We start from the raw sequence: 6446 nt of genomic DNA on the forward strand, positions 1-6446 counted from the left end.
GAATTTAATAATAATAACATCTGGGGTGGATTTCACAAAGAGTTGAGACTAATCTATAAAAAAAAAAATTAAAAAATAATAGTAAAAATAAAAATATAATCTTATTTTTAAAGGGTCTATGTACCTCTTCCCAACACAAAACACAATGCCCAAGATTGACACTAATCACACGGTTTGAAGATAATGATAGTAAAAAAAAGATTCACTTGAAATATTACTTGCTGAGGTGCTGTAGTTTTTGAGGAATGAGTAAAACAATGTTACAAAAAAACTCTTTACATGCTAAAATAATTTCGTCTTTAGATACGCTTCATTTAAAAATAAAATAAATCAATACAGCACTCGGCAAGTAATATTTAAAGGGAAGCCTACTGTCAGTATCATCCGTTGGTGTAAAAGTTTAATTTAAATCTCTGGAAATCGTGTTTTGCGTTACAAAAAGTACCCAGTCACCTAAAAAGATAGGGTTATACTTTGGTTATCACCCTGAAAAAAATGTGGGTTTTTTAACCAAAAGCTAACTTGTAAAAAAAAGATGAGCAAATTGAAAGTACCTGTACATGTACACGTAGACGTGGAAATTGATTTTTTTTTTTTTTTTTAAAGATGGTAATGGCAGTAAGCATCTTAAGAAACTAATTCCAGATTTGTAGCGCACTTAATTAATCCCAAGAACCATCTCTGCCCTCACAGGTTTCCATCTACCCCTGGGTGGAGAGAAGCAATTTATTGTTAAAAGGAACGTTACAGAATTGGTATGAAAACAAAATCGTGAAGATCACAGATTTAAATGAAACTTACATGGTCTAATGATGATGATAGTAGAAGACATCCCTTGAAATATTTCTGCCTGAAATGTCCTATTTGAAATGAAATAAATAGCTTAAATTTGCGTTTGGAGTTTATCGCTCAGTGAGCGTTTTATTCGTGTTTTTGTTTGCATCAATGTCATGCAAAATGTGTAATCAGTTTTTCACTATTTTCTTGTGGCCCACATGGTCGATCGATCTCAAACTTCTACAGGTTTGTCAGTGTATTTAGGGTGGATTACATAAAGTGCCTACTCTGCCAGCAACTGTTTTGTTAGCAAAAACCAATACTATAATGTTCCTTTAAGTATCTTGCTCAGGGACACATGAAGTGTCCGTCCGGGACTCGAACCCACACTCTGCAGAACAGAAAAACCAGAGCTTGAGTTCGGTGCTGTTATCCAATTAGCCCAACACCTTATTGTACAAGCTGTATGTGGTTTTACACATTGAGATTTTTGACTGCTGATTTCCTGATTTCTTGAGCAGTATGTAAATTATGCATTGTTCGTTTTAGCATACATGAAACCTTTCACAATCACTTGGGATTCTGAAGATGGGTTCTTCTCGTTTAATATTGAGCTATTTTAGCGATGCTTTTTATATTTCAAGTATGTGTGTAGGCTATTGCTGCAAGCCAGTTTCTGTGATGAAGCTATGTATGATGGTTAATTAAACCAGGGAATCCAAAGTACCAGTGTGTGTTCATAATTAGTTGAGGCATAATCTGTAGAGCGCCCTCTGTGTTGCCCAAATTAATCAAGCTAGGTAATTATCATTTAATATGATGCGTGGGTTAGGCTAGACTGGTCCCCTTAGGTACCTGCTACTCAAATCTAGTGATTCTATTGGATACAATGATATCATTGGATGAACATGAAGTGACATGAGCTTTCCATAAATGCCCAAACAGTTCACTCCTATCAGGTCCGCCATAGAATTTGACTGCGTATCTCTATGTGAAATGAATGTAGGTCAAAGGTACATGTACACGCCAGCTGGAGGCCGAACTCTGGCGTTAGTCACGAGCCTCGAAGTGTGACGTCAAATGTTCAGGCTAGGGTTAGGCTTACCTTTTAATTTCTTTCAAAATAATCAAGTACATTTGTTTTCTAATTGTAGTGGAAACTGCCAAGTTTTAATGTTACAAATTACTTTGAGACATAAAGCATTTATATTTCAGCACTCATATTACAGCTGCACTTTGTGTATTCAAAGATTATATTTTGCTTGTTCAACTTTGATATTTGGCATTATGCATTTTTAAGACAATGCTTGCTATATACATGTACATGTACCTTGTAAATTAAACAAACATCATATGTTCACGATAACATTTATACTGAGCATAACAAAAACGAACTCTTCTGAAGTTATAACAGGTAGTTTCTTTAGGTGGCATGGGGGCTTAATACATAGTTTACCAAAAAAAAAATCAGTTTTTTTATGTAAGGGCAATTCAGTTTCTAGGCCCAACTTCATTGAGCCGCTTGAGCAGAAATTATCGCTTATTGCTTATGGTTTCTGCTTATCAAGAAGAAGCAGGATACCAGCCACATATGTGGTATTTGGCTGGTAACCTTATTCTGGTAAGCATGTTTGTTATGCTTAGCTGCACTTGGTGCTTGTAAGCAGCTCGATGAATTTGGGCCTTGAAGGCAATGCCGTTGTATGAATAGAAGTAGTTTTGTCAGTCGATTTATATGAGGATGGATGAACTTTTATTTCTAGTATTTTTTTATTCCTAGCTAGTTATGAGTAAATTAATTGTTTGTTTTTGTTTGGGGCGAGGTAAAGCTGGGATTTAGACAGTATTAAATAGTCACAAAACCTTGATCTTCGCTTAAAACATGATGATTTATTTATATTTTTTTAAAGTATGGGTGCCCGTTGTGTTTTTTTTATATATTGTTTTATTATTATTTGTGAATGTGAGTTTTTCTCATAGGATAGGATTGTTCGGGTGACGAGATGCAAGAGTGATTCTAGCAACCTTTATGTAGAACAAGAATAGCACCAGACTATTTCGGCTTAGGCTGTAGCTACCCCGGCCAGGGCCCAATTTCATAGAGCCGCTTAAGCATAAAAAGTAACTATAAAAGCACAACCAATTTTTTTACCAGAATAAGGTTACCAACTAAACAACCAAGTCACATGTACAATTTGTGACTGGTATCCTACACTATTCTGCTTACCACACAGTTTTTAAGGAATATTTTCTGCTTAAAGGCAGTGGACGCTATTGGTAATTACTCAAAACAATTATTAGCATAAAACCTTACTTGGTAACGAGTACTGGGGAGTGTTGACAGTATAAAACATTGTGAGAAACGGCTTCCTCTGAAGTGGTCTTCGAGAAAGAAGTAATTTCAAGACCTCAGATTTAGAATTTGAGGTCTCGAAATCAAGCATCTAAAAGGACACAACTTCGTGTGACAAGGGTGTTTGTTTCTTTCATTACTATCTCACAACTTTTACGACTGATTGAGCTCAATTTTTCACAGGTTTGTTGTTTTGTGCATATGTTGAGATACACCAAGTGAGAAGACTGGTCTTTGACAATCACCAATAGTGTCTTTAAACAGCTCTATGAAATTGGCCTCCATAAGTCCTATTCGGCTGCACAGTCTATAGCCGTAGTGTTGTGATTCATGTGTCATTGTCCAAGAACTATTATTAAATCATTGGTGATGGAGAAATAAAAGTAACATGGGCCTGATATGTTAATATATGTTAATGTATGTAGATCAGTTTATTGAGGGTCCCCTCAGCTGAAATAGTTTCTGTTGATTTAAAACAAAATATTAACTTATTATTTGGAATTGCCTTGACTAATGAACTTAAAAGGAATATACAACACAATTGGGTATCGGTCAGACGTAACAAAAAAAAATATTATTAAAATTACCTTGGATTTACCAAATTTGTACATGTGAATCTGTCATTTTTGTGAATAATTACGCATAATAATGCAGCTCCTTGAGTTTGTATTGTTTTTGTTTAATTTTCTTAGATTTACTTCAATGGTTTTAAAACTGCCAACTTTTAAGAGTAACTATAAATATAAATATGAATAGTAAACTTGCGAGTACAACCGTGAGTAAAATCTCTTTTGAAGGAGTGGTGGCTCTGAAAGTTTGCCAACTTTATTTGTACATGCTTTGGACCATCGTGAGCTTATGCTTTAGAAACTTGTATTTATTGGTAAACCAGAAAGTTCATTGCTCGGCCAAGTACCAGTGCTGGCATGTTTTTCTACCTCTACTGAATACCAATCATGATATATGTATCCCATAATGCTATGTGATTTTGTGTGGCCCTTTTTTTTTGGGGGGGGGGGCGCTTGTTGATTAGTTTTGCTGGAACACAGAGCGTCTTCTATTTCGAGTAGTTCCTCGGTCAATGATGTATGACTGAGTTGTCCCCAGATCTCCCTGTCCCTCATGCATGTAGATATTTCCCAAGCAGTCACAAACCCAGTCTCCCTTCTGAGTAAATAAACATTGATCAAATGACCTCAACCTCTTTGAGCTTGACCTTGCTTAGGCTCCCAAAGGACAAGCTTGCTGGCTGGAAGCTCAGGGTGTCGATAGCAGTGCCCTGCAAACTTCACCCTTCTTGCGCAGATTTTGGCTCTAACACTGACTAAGCTTTCGGAACTCGAGATAGAGATCTGTGTTTGATATGTTTGAGCAATTACCAGTTTACCTGCCCACAAGACAGTGGATTTACTTAGTGCAGCAGGAGGAAGTATAGAGTATGCACCCTTACAAGTATGACTCTGTAGGTTTTGTACATTATTTGAATTGTGGATGACGCCAGCTTGTAACTAGTAACTTGTTTCTATTTGCTTGCATGTACACGTAAGTGTGTAAACACCTGCGATCGGGACCCTCCTTTGTTTAACTCTTTGTGATAGCAACCTTGGACCCCATTGTTTTCCTTTGTGAAAGCAACTGTGGACCCATTGTCCCTTTTGGTCCCCGGTTTGAATGAGGATACAAACCCATTTTAGTTTGGTGTCGTGTTGGGACGAGTAAGAGTTGGAGGTTTTAAAAACTGATTTGATCTGGTTGTTGACTACTGTACAACTCTTTATTTTGCCTCATTGTAAGAGGTCCTTGCATGTATTATATTCTTACTTGATTTCATTCAAATAAACACATATTTTCTTCTGTAATCTATTCTGTTGTATTCATTTAATCACACTGAGATTACGTGTGTGTATTCCGAGATGGGCGTCATTGATGATTTCAGTCAATAGAGGGCGACATGTAGGTCTCCAGATTGTTTGGTTTAAACAGACAAACCATTATAAATTATACAAATCAGACATTGATAATATTTACAAAAATGTTTATTTTAATAAAAAAAAAAAAACTACTTTCAAAAATACAAAGAAGCCTGCAGAACAGAAATTGAGAACCCAGATTCAAAATGGGAATGGAAGGCTCATTAGTCTGGTGTCTGTTTGGTACCACTAAGTTAGTATTCATTATTACAGACTGCACATCAGGAACAGGACTTACAGGCGACAGTACAAAACAAGGCAATGATCCCGACTCCATTGCCAGAAATGTCCACATGAACCTAAAATTATAAACTTGCCTTCATATGTATTTAGTTTTTTGCTTCAACAAAAATTTGTGTTAATTCTTTAAAATGAATGCATCCCAACTTATGTTAATTAAAATAAAATAAATAGGGCTGTGCCACCAACATAACGTTAACAAAAATAGAAAGTGAAATAGGAAAATTTAATTAACAAGTTGAACAAAAATTCCCAACCCCATAATGACTAATGTGTCGAAACCTTAAAAGTTTTGTCTGCAAAATCTCTCAACATTTACAAACTTTTCCTCGAGAAAGGTTTTTACATAAGATGCCGATTCAAATTCAATATTAATCAAAGATATTTTCAGCTATGTCATGCATAATGCACAAATCATCTTGAAATTTGTGACTTGTTTGTACATGGCTCCGGCCCGAGGTTTTATCTTTGAGAGGGAATTGGGCAAGGGCAATTTTCATTTTGCAAAGGGCACATCCATTGGAAAAATCTTTAAGTCTATGGGAAACCTTAGACATGTTAGTAGGGCACTAAGGCCAAGACCAGGGGCAACGGAGGCCAAGGCTTCTAGAAATGTAACATAAAGTCAGCTTCTAGTTACCGGGCAACCTCGGTAGTCTAGTTGGTAAGACACTGCTCTAGAATTGCAAGGGTCGTGGGTTCGAATCGCACATGAGTAACATGCCTGTGATTTTTTCACAGGACTGCAGAAAATACCGAGTATACATGTACAGAGCTAGCACACATCGGTGTATGGGTAAAAAAACAAAATATTTATTAATATTCTTTATCCCCGATGCAAATTTAACATCTATTAAAGTCAGCTTCATTACATTTGTGAAAATGACCTTTTACTAATCATTGAAACTTGTTTTCGATCAGTGTCTCAAATAAAAGTTTACTATACTTCCATAACTAAGTTGATAAATGATATCTATTGTTTCAATACATTTCTTACCATCAATAAAATAAAAAAAAATTGGACGAGGCATTTTTTAACAAAAAAACATCAAATAAATTTGGTATGTGATCAATACTGAAGTTTTTAATTCAATAAAAGTGAGAAC

Source organism: Asterias rubens, chromosome 18, assembly GCF_902459465.1.
Source record: "Asterias rubens chromosome 18, eAstRub1.3, whole genome shotgun sequence".
Lineage (NCBI taxonomy): Eukaryota > Metazoa > Echinodermata > Asteroidea > Forcipulatida > Asteriidae > Asterias > Asterias rubens.